Genomic DNA, 17,173 nt, shown 5'->3' on the forward strand with positions numbered 1-17,173 from the left:
TCTTGGTTTTCTCTTGAAGGACCCAAGACTGATCTCTGGTGGTCTCCAAGACCAGCTAAAGGCCAGCCTTGCCAGAACCCACCCTCCAGAGTCTTCCCTGGCTGAATCTGGCTCCCTGTCTCTCCGTGTCTTTCTGTCTCTGTCTCTCTGTCTCTCTCTCCCCCTCCCTCCCTCCTTCCTTCCTTCTCTCTCTCTCTCTCTCTATCTCTCTCTCCCTGCCCCCCACCTCAGTTTTGGTCTTTCGCCCTTTCTGTGTATCTCTGTGTGTATCTGTCTTCCTCTCTGCCTCCCTCTCTTCTTCCCCATGAAACCCCCAATCCCTTAGAAATATGGGGGTAATAGGATTTTAGAATGAGACTCTTTTTGCCTTATTTTCAACTGAAGTACCACTATGTGAGAGAGCAAATAGGGAGATACCAAAGTGAGTGTAAAATAAGCCTCCCCAAATATGCAAATTTACTAAGACTAGAATCCCCAGAACTTACTCCATAATGTGCTCTTGAGAGCACGTTAGTCAGGTTCAAAATGAGACTGTCCTCACTAACCTGTCCAGTTTCATTTCCATTACACACCTGTACTCTATGTTGTATTGATGCTGAGGGCTCACCCCTGTTCCCCAGCAGGCTAGAGGATTTCCAGCCTCTCTACCTTGGTTTATCCTGCCGTTTGTTCATAGAACACCTTTCCCTATCTTGCTTTTCCTAATCCTGTTTTTCCTTCAATGCCAACCCCAAATGCCTCTGGCCCCCCAGAGATGAATTGTACCCTCCTCTGGGCTCCCACGTGGGCTTTTACCACCACTTTCGGCTCTTCCCACCTGGTGTCAGAGAATGTGTGTGCACACGTGTTCCGCAGCTTCTGTGCTCCCTAGGGCATGGGCTATCTCCGGGCCATGCCTGGCAGGGCATGCACACATTGGTAAATGCTTGGTGAATGAGCTAGTGAGTGGATCCTATTGGTGGTGGTGCCTAGGAGAGTTTTCTTCTGAGCATCAGTGGAAAAAAAACCAGAAGTGATTTCCTGAGTCCGTTAGGGGTGGGAGTGGAGTTGGAAGGAAAGCTCCAAGCCAGTGCTCAGAGGAGAGAGACTCTGAGCCACCTTCCTGCCTTGCAGACATCAGAGTCCCTCCCTGGCACATGAGTGGGTAGCTGTCACGGGGCTAATGTCGCACAACCTGCCTGAAGGCCAGGACGGAGAGTTTGTCACAGGCTGTGTCTACATAATGGAGGCCTGCAAGACCAGTGTCAACACTACAACCTGCATCTAAATAATCCAGACTGCGTACTATGCTTTTGTGACTCCTGTCAGTAAACTCCACGTCTCTACAATCCAATTTCTGTGCAGTCCTTGTCTCCTCAACTTTCGTCTCTACCATGGGTCTGTATGTCCCATGTCTGCCCACCTTCCCTGTCCGTGATCCCATCCTGAGCAGCCGATGTCTACACAGCAGGCCGTGCTGTCACAATGAGTTTCCGCACACACCGTGTCTGGGTAAAGAATGTGTAACCAAACGGGAGAAGCTTTGTTTGTGACCCATTGTAAAAGGAACACCTTCCTACTCAGATTCAGATGCCAAGATGGTGATTGCAAAGCTGTCTGGACTGCCCTCCAGAAATGATTACTTTATCTCAAGACTTCGTAAATATGGAAGGAAGGGAGGGAAGGCGGGCGGGAGGGAAAGGCTGAAACCTTACTGAGAAATAGCATAAAACAGAGATCCTCTATTTTCAAGGTAATCAGAGTCACTATATTTTACTTGTAAAATAAATTTTAAAATAAGGCATATTTATAGCTATGTTTCTTTTACTAAATAATCTATACTGTCCTTTTTACTCATTAGCACTATATCAGTGAAATTATAATATCACACAAAGGTTGATATTAGGTAAAGTGAATAAGATCAATCCTCTATGGCAAATATAGTTTACAACTGTAAGCAGTGAAAAAAACCAGAAACACAGTTTTCTACAAAAAAAAAAAAAAACATAACAAATATTCTTTATTAGAATAAGGACATTCTAATAAGTGTTTCTTTCCTATAACAAAATTTCAGACTCCCAAGCTTAAAAATCTTGGAAGTTAACAATAAAAATGTTTAATATTGAGGGAAAGCTCTTTGTCCATTTTAATAAACAGGTTTAGAAATTCAATTTTATGATGACAAGATATAGAGTAAGAATAGATCTAATTTCAATTTTATTTTTTTTTAATTAAAGATTTTTATGTATTTATTTGACAGAGAGAGACACAGCGAGAGAGGGAACACGAGCAGGGGGAGTGGGAGAGAGACAAGTAGGCTTCCCACCAAGCAGGAAGCCTGACCCGGAGCTCAGTCTCAGGACCCTGGGATCATGACCCAAGCCAAAGGCAGACACTTAACAACTGAGCCATCCAGGTGCCCCAATCTAATTTCAGTTTTAGAGTGCAGAATATATAAATAATTGCTAAGCTAGGATTTCTCATCAGGATGCCATTGCATTTGGGGTAAGAACATTCTCATTGTGGAGGATGTCCCATGCATTGTAGCAGGTTGGCATTCTTGGGCCTGTCCTTTAAATGTCAAGGATACCCCACAGTCAGTGTGACACCAAAAACACCCACACATTTTCAAAGGCACCCCAAACAGGTGGTACTCTCACAGGCTGTGTCTAAACCAATGATTCCAAACCTTTTTTTTCATTATCCCTCTAAGGAGCTCTTTTAGATCATTTTTTTCCCTAATCCAACTTTATAAAATTTTAATACCATAGGTAAACCATATATATATGTAAATACATATGTTTATATATGTTTATATACTATATCCTTTGGAGAGCCACCATTGTATCTTGAGTTTTTGTCACCCCCCCCCCAAAAACCAACTTTCACTCCCTTGGAATTGATACTGCTCCCATTGAAAATCACTGGTATAAACAAAGACTAATGATCACCCTGGACTCTTTATTCTCAATGCAGGAGAATTGATGGCTCCTTGAAGTTTCTCTCAAGGTTTTTGCTAAAAACCTATCTCTTTGGCTTTAACTTTACTTTTTTAATTGAAATTTTTATTGAGATAACTGTAGAATCTCATATAACTATAGAAAATACAGAGAGATCCTTTGTACACTTTGCCCCGTTTCCTTCAGGGATGACAAAACTTTTTGGTCTGTTTTTCGAAACTACAGCCTAATATTGCAACCAGTGTATTGACATTGATACAATCCACCCATTTATCCTGATTTCACCAGTTTTACTTGTACTCATTTGTGTGTGTGTCTGTGTGTGCCTGTGTATGAAGTTGTGTACAATTTTATCACCCGTATAGGATCTGGTATCTATCACCACAGGCAAGACATTGAACAGTTCCAGCAACACAAGGATTCCCCCTTAACTCTTTTATTACCACACCTATCTGCCTCCCATATCTCCACCCTTCCCCCACTCCTTAGCCCCTGGACACCACTACTCTATCCCCCCAGTTCTAAAATGTCCTCATTTCAGGAATGTTGTATAAATGGAACCATTTATCTATACAACCTTTGGGGATTGGCTTTTTTGCTCAAAATTCCTTGCAGATTCGTTCAAGTTGTTGTATGTATCAGTAGTCTGTTCCTTTTACTGCTGACTAGTATCCGTGGTATGTTTGAACCACAGTTTGTTTAACCATTCATCTGTTGAAGGACATCTGGACTGATTCCAGTTTGGGGCTGTTACAAGTAAAACTGCCATAAATATTTATGCACTGACTTTTGTGTGAACATAAGTCTCCATTTTTCAAGAGTGCAATTGCTGGGTTGTTTGGTAGTTGCATTTTATTTTTTAAAAATTGTCAAACTGTTTCCAAGGGTGGTTGTACCATTATATCTGCCTATTTTCTTTTTTTTAATTTAAATTCAGTTAACCAACATATAATACATCATTAGTTTTTGATGTAATGTTCAATGATTCATTAGTTGCATATAACACCCAGTGCACATCACATCATGTGCCCTCCTTAATGCCCATCTTCTGCCTATTTTCTAATTGGATTGTTTGGGGTTTTTTACTGTTGGGTTTTGAGAGTTCTTTATTTACTATAGATAGTACTCCTTTGTCAGATGTGTTGTTTGCAACTTTCCCCCCGTCTATCATTTGTTTTTTTCATCCTCCTCATATGGGCTTTTCACAGAGAAAAAGTTTCTAATTTTGGTAAGGTCTAGTTTATCCATTTTTGAATTGTGCTTTTGTTGTCAGGTCAACTCTGCCTAGCCTTAGATCCCAAAGATTTTTCTCATGTGTTTTTCCATAGGTTTAAAGTGTTAGGTTTTACATTTAAGTCTATGACCGACTTTGAGTTAATTTTTGTATAAAGTGCAAGACTTAGGTCAATGTTCATTTTGGTTTTGCCTCTGGATATGCAGTTGCTCCAATACCATTTGTTGAAAACGTAGCTGTGACACACGTGTGCGAGAGCACCTGGCTCCAGGGGTCCCGAACAGACCGGGTTCAGCCACTAACTGCTGAGGAAATCCAAAGGCAGAGAAACAAGTGGTGGTGACACGAGAAAAGTTTATTCAGTGAGGCCAACACTGGGAAGACAGTGGACTAGCGTCTCAAAGAGTTGTCTCCAAAGTGCTGAAAATCCTTCCAGGTTTATAGAAGGAAAATGTGGGACAAAGGTCAGTGGGTACAGGCAGGTGGGCGGTAAAGGTCTGGTGGATCATTGTCTTGGATTCAATCACGGAACGGGTCTTGCTGGCTCAGGGTAGTCCCCTGGGTAGTTTTGGTTGCCATCAGCAGATGCTTTGCCTGCAGGATCTTTTGCCTGAGTTCAGAGATAATCTGGAAAGAAGAACTTAATCAATTAGAAAGCACAGACTGGGGTCAAAATGGAGGTAGTTGAAGTCTTCCGTCACAAAGGCTATTTAACTTTAATTTTAATCTAGACTGAATCAAGTATATTTAAGGTTTTATAATCATTTCATACACACACACACACAAGGGTAAACAACATAGAGTTTGTTAACAGTCAACACAAGCGTACGTATTTAGCTAGTTTCTGACCATCTAAAAGAGGGGTATTAAATCTTTTTTCAAAACAAAAAATATTTGCAACATATAGTTGGAGGTCTAATATCCATAATATATAAGGAACTCTTAAAAATATTGAGGAAACAGGGCCAAACACCTGATAGAAAAATGAGCAAAATTTCTGAACAATTTACCCAAAAAAGACATAAAATTTTCCTTAAACTTATGAGAAGTTGTTCAACTCATAAAAAGAGAAATGCAAATTAAAACTACACTAAAATACCATTTATCACCTAGCAAATTAGCAAAAATTTTAAAACTTGGCACCACACCGTGTTGGCAAGGCTGGGGAGAAATGGGCACTCATACATTGCTGATAGGAATGCAAAATGGTACAGCCTTATGGAACAGAATTTGGCAGTATTCAACAAAACTATACATGCATTTACCTTTTGTTCCAGAGAGCCACTTCTAGGAATTTGCTCTGAAAACACACCTGCAACAATACAAAGTGATATATGCACCTTTATTCATTGAAGCATTATTTGTAATTGCAAAATATTGAAAACAGGGCGCCTGGGTGGCTCAGTTGGTTAAGCGACTGCCTTCGGCTCAGGTCATGATCCCGGAGTCCCTGGATCGAGTCCCGCATCAGGCTCCCTGCTCAGCGGGGAGTCTGCTTCTCCCTCTGACCCTCCCCCCTCTCATGTGCTCTCTCTCTCTCAAATAAAAAAAAATATATATTGAAAACAACCTAAATGTTCATACATAAGGAGATGTGTTCAATAAACTAAATGATACCTACACAACGTAGTACTGTGCAGTAGTAAAAGAGAATAGGGATGGTCTCTACGAAGTGATCTGGAATGACTTCCAGGGCATATTTTGTGTGTGAAAAAGCAGACTGCAAAAGGGTGTATATAGTACTCTACCTTTTGTGTGGAAAGAGGAAATAAGAAAATTACATGCACTTGCTTTCTTAATTGCAAAAGGAAATCGAGAAAAAATAAACCAGAAACTAATGAGAATGGTTACCCACAGGGGTGGGTGGGAACCAGGTGGATAAAGGGGTCACACTTCAGTGAGAGCGACTGTTTGGAGTTTGGGATCATATTAATGTCTTAAATACTTTTTAAAATGAAGTCAAATGGATATGGATATCAGTTTTAAAACTCTGAAATGGAATATAAACAGAAAAAAATGAACCTAACTATAATTTAAAAGAATAACATAATCATAGTGAAGGGGAAAAAGCAAGAGAACAAACCCTAGTCACTTTTGAGCACAGTGCTTTGACTATGTACCTTCAATCTAAAGACAAAAGAACTATAAGTAAATAATTCTGCTTATAGGCTTGGTTCTTGCAATGGTATGGGTTAGCAATTCTGAAATGACTTTCTGTGAAAACTAGGATTGAGCAAATAGATAAGTAGATTGAAATGGTGGGAGCCAAGTTTCTCACTGTGAGAGACAGCTGTTACAAATATGGAATGGGAGAAGCTAGGGATGAACTTTGTGGTATGGGATTGGAATTAGAGTTATAGGATAGATAGATGATAGATAGATAGATAGATAGATAGATAGATAGATAGATAGATAGAGGTGTGTGTGTGTGTGTCTGTGTCTGTGTGTGTGTGTTTTCTAGATCTATAAGCTGAAAAGGCCTAGAAGCAATGTTATGCTGGTAGCAATGAACACACCTACCACCCAGATCTTCTTAATATTATCCCTTATAATAGTATAAGGAACCAGGGTTCCTTGGAGAAATGGCTGATTCCAAGGCTAAAGCAAGAAGACCTAAAATGTCTTGTCACTGAAAGTAAAGAAGTGCTTAAAAAATTATAGGAACATATCAAAAAACATCAGCGCCATCTTGATGGGGCTCCCATTGGCCAAATCTGGGTTAATGTGAGCATCAAAATGAACAGTGATAGCAATGACTTATAACCCATGAATGAAATAAGATCTATGAGTGGATCTGACATAATTAAATATATGAATAAATAAATGAGAAGTGAAGAAAAGACTTTCTTATAGAATTATGCCAACTAACTAATGTAGAAGGAATGATGAAGTTAGGAAAATCACCACTTGGCACTCATCATACTAATAATAGATTGAAGTAAGAATTATCAATGGATGCTAAAGCGAGTGGGTGGCAGTTTGATAAGGAACAGGAGATTTACCTAATATTAAAGTATCTTTCTGCAAATTACTTAATTACAAAGGGGAAAATGAGAACTTACAGCAGAGAGACCTGGAGGATGCCACCATCCTCTTGACCAAGGGATCAAGGTCACCGTCACCAACAATGGGACAATGCAACAACACCTCCCTTCTAATACAATGTTCTGAAAAGAATACAGCATCACTTCTGTGGTATTTAAGCTAAAAATGCATGATCTGAATCCCACTGTGAGGAAATACTGTACCCCAACTGAGCAGTAATTCACCAAATAACTGAACTGTACTCCAAAAATGTCAAGGCCACGAAAGACAAAAGCTGACGAAAGATTCCAAATTAAAGAAGACTGGAGAGACATGACAACTAAATGCAATGTGTGAACTTGGATCAGATCCTGGACCAGGAAAAAATAGCTATAAAGACATTTGGCAAAATTTGAATTTGGACTGCAGATTGGATGACAACATTTTGTTGATGTTAAATTTCCCAATTTTGATAATTGTACTGTGGAACAAATTACAAATTACAAAATGTACTTTACTTGTTCTTATAAACACTGCCATATTTAGGGATAAAGGGATATAATGCCTACTTACCTTCAAATGGTGCAGATATGTTTATATTTAGAAAAGGGGCACCTGGGTGGCTCAGTTGGTTAAGTGTCTGCCTTCGGCTCAGGTCATGATCTCAGGGTCCTGGGGTCAAGCCCCGCATTGGGCTCTCTGCTCGGCAGGGAGTCTGCTTCTCCCTCTGTGTGCTCTCTCTCTCTCTCTCATTCTCGCTCTCTCTCAAATAAATAAATAAAATCTTTTAAAAAGAGAGAAAAAATGATCATGCAAATGGGGCTAAATACTGAGTCTTGGTGAATCTGGTTGAAGGGTATATGGGAGTCCTTTGTATTATTGCAATTTTTCTGTACATTTAAAATTGTCAAAATTATAAGTCACCAAAAAATCTTTTTCCACCAACAGAATATTTTCTTAAATGAAATCCCACCTGGAAGCTCAATGTGTCCCACGTATAAACTCAGTGTTATTCTGAATGAAATGGGGATGGTGGATCCAGAGATCCACACGTTCAGAACCCCTTCCACCCTCCACAGCAACACGTGAAGGGTGTGACCAGAGAGGCTTGGCTGTTCACTGCCAGTCCCTGTCCGCTAGAGCTCTCCTGCGGCAAAGGTGAGACCTCTGGCCTCTTCCCTGTCCAGGTGCTCTTCCTTAATCACCTCTGCTCTACACCTTCCCCTGACCTATATTGTCCATGCTTACTGGCTTTTTCCTAATATTTATGTAAATATGCCAATTGCTGAGAACTCTCAGTCTCTCTGTATGCATGATTCTCAGAAATGTTCTTCCCCAAACTCACATAGCGTCATAACTGTTATTTCCATTTCCACATCCAGCTGCAGCTGCCCATAGCTATACCAAGGAGGAACTAACTCCCTGAGGGCATGAAGGCGCTGCGCTGGTCCCCTCCAGCTCTCCTTGCCCCCTGTAAATTACCTCTGTCTGCTGGAGTGGAACTCTTTGGCATTAGGCAAGGAAAAAGATACCTGTATTAGTTTCTTTTTTTTTTTTTTTAAGATTTTATTTATTTATTTGACAGAGAGAGACACAGCAGGGGGAGTGGGAGAGGGAGAAGCAGGCTCCTGGCTGAGCAGGGAGCCCGATGCAGGGCTCGATCCCAGGACCCTGGGATCATGACCTGAGCCGAAGGCAGACGCTTAAGGACTGAGCCACCCAGGCGCCGCTGTGTTAGTTTCATATGGCTGCTATAACAAATGACCACAAAAAGAGTAACTTAAACAAAAAAAGATTTCTTCTTTTACAGTTCTGGTAGTCTGGAGTCCAGAATCAATTTCACTGGACTAAAGTCAAGGTGTTGGCCATGCTGGTTCCTTTCGGAGGCCCTGAAAAGAGAATCCGTTTTCTTGTCTTCTTCAGCTGCTGGTACCTGCCTGAATTCCTTGCTCCATTTTCAAGGGGATCACTGCAATCTGTGTTTCCATCATCACCTCCCCTTCTCCTCTTCTGTCTCATCTCCCTCTGCCTCTCTCCTATAAGGACACTTGTGATCACATTTAGGGCTCACACAAAGAATCCAGGATACCTTCCCCATCCCAAGCACCTTAACGTAATCACATCTGCAATGTCCTTTTTTCCGTGTACGGTAACTTTCACAGGTTCTAAGGATTAGGATGTGGACATCTTTGGGGACCGTTATTCAGCCTACTGCAAGGTACCCAGCTGGATTATTGTCCAGCAGCCTTCCTCTGTTACCCAAATACCCCCATATTCATTGCTTTACTTCACTTAATTGTTCCCCTAGAGTGCACTGATTCAAGTTCAAAGCAGCTCTTTTGGAGACAGACACTGCCTTGCTTTTGTCGCTTTGCTCTATTACGCCCCTACCGATAGGTGAAGTTACAGAGCGTGTGTCTGCCCAGCCTTCCAACACAACCTTTTTATCAGCTGAACTGATGAATTGTGTTGGTCTTGTGTAGCCCTAGTCCAGGATGGAAGCCTCTAAAAGCAACAGGAAGGGGTTGAGCAAGAAGAGCCTCGGCTAATTTTCCAAGGCTATGGCAGGGGTGGGCTGAGGTCTCCCCAGGAGCTCTCATCAGCTACAACCACACAAACAAATCAAAAAGCAATTGAGCCACAGTGCTCCTAGAGAATGAAAGGGGAAAAAGAGCATTGGTTCGTCTTTGGGCTGATTCTAAAATATATGGGAATGAAAGCCTTTGGGGTGATGAATTTCCCTTTAATGCTGTCACATCTGTAGTCCTGGGGGTTTAACCTCTGATTTTTGGCTGTAAAACCAACATTATTTCAGCAAACTTGACACCAGATGCTGCCAGGGAGATATAGCTGAAGTGATAAAAATCTATTTAACAGATTTAGTGAAGCAAATACAAACTAATTAACAATTTTGGAATTGGGATTAAACACTAATTCTTTTAAGCCATAAAAACTGAGATGAACAAAAGGGAAAAATGGTTTCCCTCTGAATAACTCCAAGGAGCCATCTGCTCGTCATTGAAAAAAATGGCCCAACTCATAGATTTTGAACAAATTTCGACATATTTTTATCCGAATTTGAATGCATTATGGACAGAAGAAGAAAGAAGGCACATTACTTCCTGGCTAACATGTCAATCTGGGCTTCTCTGAAGCTCCAGAAAACAAGCTGTTTGTGTACTGACTCAGAAGTGAGACAAAGAATGAAATGATATCTTGATAAATTCCGCTTGAGACATATGTTTCCAGCCATTGGGAAGGAAAGATTGCCTGAGGTTCTGCCCAACTTCATTGTGCAGTAGCCATGGGTAGGACACAATTTCTTCACTCTGTCTTCAGGGTCATCTCCCAACGAAGGCAGAGGGAGACTTTGCAAATTAAGTGAAGCCTGAGCTATGAAATTGTGAAAACTGGGCTTGCCATCCTCCCATCTCTCCCCCAGACACTCTCAGCCTCAATGTGTAATCTAATCTGGAACAGGGCTCTGGAACTAATTCTACCCTTATCAGGACTGGGTGATGGGGGTGAATTCTGTTTATTCTAGCCCCAAATTCAGCTCATTTAGTCCTCTCAACAACATTATGAAATAAGTATCATTTTGATTCCTATTTTACAAAGAAGGAAACTAAGTCCGAGAAGGAGCAAGCAATTTGTCTAAGGTAGTACAGTCTTGAGTGGCAAGACCGTTAAAACTCAGGCCTGTCTGATTCCAGAACCCATCTCTAACCACCCCATACACCCTGCTACATGTGTGTACATGATTCATCCATTCACATCCCACTTCATTCTAAAATATATTTGAGATGACTTCACAAATACAGAACCAATACAACTCAACTCAGACCATTGAGTTTTAGGGAAAGTAGGGTGGAAAGGTCAAATTGAAAGGCACACTGTCAGTTCAGAAAGACTGGGAGAAGCACTTGGGGGGAACTTGAACCACTCCTCGAGGTTTGGTACTTGGACTCCTGGGGCAGCCAAGGCTGTGGATAACTGGCTTCACAGAAAGAAGCAAGAGAAAGTCTGTCCTGGGCTTTGATGAGTACTGATAGACTGGCCAAAGACCATGGAGGGCAAGTTGCAGGTGAACCGAGCCTGTCCGTAAGACCTTGGGGACAGGCCCCATGGATCAAGCATTACAATGCCTCAGTTTCCCTCAAGTGGATCAGTATTTGGAGGTGAAAAGAACATGTTTCAGTAACAACTCAGAATTCTCTATTGGGTTTGGGGGTTACCACTGCCGGTCACAGAGTAACCCGTATTCTTTTTGTCTGCCTATCCTGAAAAAGGCAACCGAGCTCGTGGGCTCCTCGTCATTGTTTGACCATTTCCTCCATCAGAGTTTCTTCCTTACTCAGAGCGATTCTGTACAGCTGGAATCGATGCAGTTCCCTTGGGCCCTCCCAGTGGCTGTTCTCTAAAATTCTCCTGATGATAAACGTATATATTCAAACATAGAAATAGCAGGAAAAATTTTCCCGGTGAGAGCTTCCAATCTGTTTCTGGACAGTGAGTGACCAGACCCCACTCCATAAGTCCCCAGTTCCTATGCCCAGTGCTAGGCAGGATGGCAAGCTGTCACCGTCAGAGAGGTGGGTATGGCAGCGTGAAGCCAGAGGCAGAATGACAGGCGAGCACCGGGACTCAAATGAGCTGCCCCAGTCTCCCCAGTAAATCTGAGAACAGACCAGGTTTTTTTTAAGATTTAATTTATTTATTTGACAGAGCAAGCACAAGCAGGGGGAAGAGCAGAGGGAGAGGGAGAAGCAGGCTCCCCGTTCAGCAGGGAGCCCGACGCGGGGCTCGATCCCAGGATCCCGGGATCACGACCTGAGCCGAAGGCAGACGCTTAACCATCTGAGCCACCCAGACGCCCTGAGAACAGACCAGCTTTGAGGAGATGTAGACTAGAGCAGATAGAAGCTGATTTGGGTGCCCTGACAGCTTAAGCCCTGCTCCTTGCCTCCATTTCCTGTCCCACAGCACGGAGACAGCCAGGCCAGCAGGCTGTTCACACCGGTGTTCCTCGAACTAGCACCTTTGGATATTTTTTCTCTGGGTTCATAACTTTTTTATGTACCATGTTTTTGTTTTGATGAAAATCTGAAAATATAATCAATATAAGTATCTTGTGGATCAACTGGCTGACCAGTTCAAGCCACAGAATTTCTGTGTCCACGTGTAGGTTTGAGTTTATGACGGCACAGGGACTAAATAGAACTGCTTTAACTGTCTCGGGCTGATGAAAAATGAACCCAGGAGGAACTTCAACACAAATGGTATGATCCTTGTCAAGTAAAGAGCAACCTCACTACCTCCTTGCAGAAACAAAGGTGGCATGATATTTAGAACCAGACCTGGAGAAGAGCTGGATTTATCCAGGAGCGGGACAGCCTTAATGCTCATCCCCGTGGTTTCTTCATCTGCTCCCACCCCCATGACTGGAGACAGGCCGAGCTCCAGAGGCTGGAGGAGGGAGGACAGGGAGGGCAGAGCCTGAAGCTGAAAATCCATTTACCCCAGCTGTGAACTGGTGGGGGCTGGGAAGCAAGAGCCAGACTAGTGAATTCACAGATCGATTGCCGGCCACAGAGAAAACAAATTACTTTACACATAATTGCAGACAATGAAACACCAAAGCTGTTCCAATAGAACATCATATTACTTCTGATTTGAGTTACACTAGAGAAGGATCGATTAGAAGAAATTGTTGAAATGTGGAGGTTTTGCCCTTAGGTCCCATCCAGAGCCCTTTAAATGTGGCCAGCTTGTTTGAAGACAGTGCCCAGTTCTGGGGAGGAGGCACTAGTATAAAGAGGGTGGCAATCAAGGTCAACAACACATGCTCCGGGACATTGCCCAGGGCTGTTCCTGCTCATCCCAAAACAAATACTCACAAAGTCCGAGCAAATAATGTGAATGAAGGAGATAGACAAGGTCTAAGACACAGACACACTTGGTTTGTATATTAAATGCACGTGAATATTTTTTTAATCCCACGAAGAAATACACTTCCCACCATTTTTCATTTTTGGTCTGTATTTCATTAGTGTTACTAAAGACATGAGTACAGAGACATGCTTCTCTATCGTAAAGAGAACAAAATCACAAAAGTGATGTAAAAGATAAACAGACACACAGTTTAAAGTCAGGCGACGATGGGGCGTGGTGGGGACTGTGCTGACCCGGAGAGCACCCCCTCGGCCTGAAGACAGCAGCCCTTGCTCAGGCCCACTGGAGCTGCTGTATGCTTCACTGGGCCAGTGTTGGTTCCGAGCAGCGTTAATTCTCGGGGTCTGCAAAGGGAACAGAGGATGATTGCTAAAGGGCCATCGATCCTTCAGATGTGGGCCAAGCACTGGCCAATTTAACCGGTTTGCTGCTGGGCCTTTTTTCTGTAGTGCATTTACCAATTAACGACCTGTAGCAGGTAATAGAGGTAGATTCCGGGTACAGAACACCATTATGTGTCCAGCCATACATAATGAGGTCATTCCCATGTCTTGGCCAACAGCCCATGCTAACACAACTCTGTTGATGTGGGTATAACAAATTCTATTAAATGAAAAACCCAACATAATGGCAGCTATTAATACCTCCTAATATTAATAGGTAGCATTAATCTTATGTAATAGAGTCTGTCCACTTAGCGGGCACTTCATTTGATAGCTCTTCCCCAGTTCCTTCAAGAGTCCCCTCACCACACTGACCACTGTGTGCTGGATACCCTCTAGTTTGTCAAGCTATAAGATGGGGACTGAAGGCCAACAGTGCATGTGACAGCACAGAAAAAGTAGCCCCAATCAGGGCTATAGGGCTCTCCTTATACCTAGAATCTCATCCTTCAGATCTCAGCTTAGATGCCACTTCCATCAGGAAGCCTTCCCTGCTTTTCTCCTCCACCTCAATAACAAGAACTGAATTAAATGCCCTCCATCAGGTTTCCATAGAATGGTTGGTTTGCAGATATCTGTCATCACCCTCTGTAGGCTCCTTCCAAGCAGGGTCCTGGCATCTCCCAGACCAAACCATAGGAAGCATTCAAACAAATGAACAAATTATTAAGTGGATTACTATATGAATGAGTGGATAGATGTATGGGAGAGTAGATGGATAGATGGATGGATGGATATGGATGGATGGATGGACGGATGGATGGATGGATGGATGGATGGATGCTGTCTGCCTTATTAGAGGCTCTATGTAAGGGAAAGAGTGTTCTCCAGTATGATGTTTTAATAGAGATCTCGCCACAAGATGGCGCTCATAATTTTCTTAATTTATGGTTTCTATAGAAAATTTTCAAATTTTAAGCTGTCTTAAACATCACTATGTGTGTTTCACAGTAAATTCAGCTTATTTGCTATGCTGCCCATGCTTCATGTTCCACCACATTTCACACAATTAGAAACATGTTCTTTCCCATGGGACATCAAGACACAACCCTAGGGCATTTTGTTTTGACATTGGGTGGGCAGTTTTGTGTCTTGTCTTGATTGCCGCGGAGTGTGAGGAACAATGTCAGTCCCCAGATAAGACCAGAAGCAAGGCATTCTTCCACCACTCTATCCGCAACAACAAGAGTCAGCGGAAAAATGAAACCTTGGCTTGAAATAGCCATTAACCTTTGGCTTTGTGAATTTTGCCATAATAAAATAATAACCCCTTACACTTTATGCTGTACAAAGCAATTTCACATCACAATAACAGTTTTTGAGCTCCTACAAACTATGGCAATCACTTTAGATTTATTATCCCCTTTTAACTCTCATACCAACCCTGGGAGTTAGGTCTTCATACCCCCCATTTTACAGATAACGAAGTGGAAGTTCAGAGAATGGATGTCATTTGCCAGAATCACAGATGGTAAGTGGCAGAGCGAGAGTTGGGACCCAGGTTTGTCTCCAGTTATATATTTGCCTCCCATTATTCCCCAGGACATAAGCCATTTTGGTGTCAAGAAAAGGATATGAGGCAGTAAGGAGGCTTATGGAGGAGAATGCCAGATGGAAGTTCATGTGCTGTGCCTGCTACGTGTGCCTGCCCACACACCTCAGAACCACTCTCTAAGGGGGGGGGGGTAATTACTATTCTCAAGTACCCACAAGCAGGCTGCGCCCAATGCCAACTGCTTTCTCATACATCATTTCATTTCATCTCTATCCCCTTCTGTGAGGAAGATATTATCCCCCTTTTACAGATAAAGAAATTATAGCTTCAGAGAAGCTAAATGTCTTATCTTATGTCGCAGAGGACCCAAGTGCCAGGGCTGAGATTCAAACCCAGTTCCATCTGACTTTAAAGCTCTGGGGTACCGTATGAGGTTGCCAAAAGCCACTCCAGTGGGGGTAGCTTGGGAATTCTGGGAAGGATTCTTGGAGCTGCCACTTTATCTGCTCTTATAGAACTGTCCATGTTCCCCCCAACATCCTCTGAGCCTTTGCACATTCTGTTCCTCTGCCAGAAATGCTCTTCCCTACAGAGTCTGCCAGGAAAACTCCTCCTCACTGTTAGAGACCCAGCTCAAATGTCATTTCTGCTATGGTAACTCTTCTGATGGCCTCCTCATTAAATATATACACATGTCTTTATGCCCTATCTATTGCCCTTCCTCTGAGTCCTGCCACGCCCACACACACACACCCCCCCCACCCACACTGGCACACACACACTCACCTTGTGGTTCCCTACACAATAGTCCATATCCCACTGCATGGTGTCCAGAATTGACAGGTCTGAGATTTCGCCTACACAAGCTCACAGGCTGACCCGCCATAGTTCCACAGATGCCAGAGGAAGACACAGATTCCATCTTCACTCTCTGTCTCCAGCACCGTTAATGGTGACCTGCTCAGCAATGACTGCTGAGTAATGGAACGAATGAGTTCAAGGCCCACATCTTTGATGGCAGGTAGCTGTGGAGACGCAGATGATTGGTGTCTCTGTGAACGTGAAGAAGGAGGGGCGGTGACAGGAAGGATGGAAGCAACAGCAGTAGGTAGATTCAGTGGAGACCGGAAGCTTCCTACCCATGGACCAGTTAGCAGCCATGCGTCTATTTGTAAATACTGAAGTCCCCAGCTAGAAAATTCCTGTATATTCTTTTTTACAGACACGCGTAGCACTTAACTCTGTGTCCAGGAGCAGCACTCCATGACCAAAGGTCATGCAGCTTGGCCAGTTCCTCTTGGGACGCTTTGGAAGCCTTTAGCCAGTAAGAAGTTCAACTACCCTGAGGCCACCATGTGGAAAGACCAGAGAGAGTGATGCCTGAAGAGTGCCTATGGTTGCAGATCCAGCTGCTTGAGTGTCCCTAGCCCCCCATCACCACCATGAGAGAGACCCAGAAACGGCTTTCTTTCTTTATTTTTTTTATAAACATATAATGTATTATTTGTTTTGGGGGTAAAGGTCTGTGATTCATAAGTCTTATACAGTTCACAGCACTCACCATAGCACATACCCTCCCCAATGTCTATCACCCAGCCACCCCATCCCTCCCACCCCCTCCCCTCCAGCAACCTTCAGTTTGTTGCCTAAGATTCAGAGTCTCTTATGGTTTGTCTCCCTCTCCGGTTTCGTCTTGTTTCATTTTTCCCTCCCTTCCCCTATGATCCTCTGTCTTGTTTCTCAAAATCCTCATATCAGTGAGATCATATGATAATTGTCTTTCTCTGATTTACTTATTCGCTTAGCATAATACCCTCTAGTTCCATCCACGTCATTGCAAATGCAAGATTTCATTTTTTGATGGCTGCATAATATTCCATTGTGTGTGTGTGTGTGTGTGTGTGTGTGTGTGTGTGTCTACATACACACATCACATCTTCTTTATCCATTCATCTGTTGATGGACATCTAGGCTCTTTCCATAGTTTGGCTATTGTGGACATTACTGCTATAAACATTGGGGTGCACGTGCCCCTTCAGATCGCTACATTTTTATCTTTGGGGTAAATACCCAGTAGTGCAATTGC

This window comes from Leptonychotes weddellii, chromosome 11 (assembly GCF_054177405.1).
Source record: "Leptonychotes weddellii isolate Sample4059 chromosome 11, ASM5417740v2, whole genome shotgun sequence".
NCBI lineage: Eukaryota > Metazoa > Chordata > Mammalia > Carnivora > Phocidae > Leptonychotes > Leptonychotes weddellii.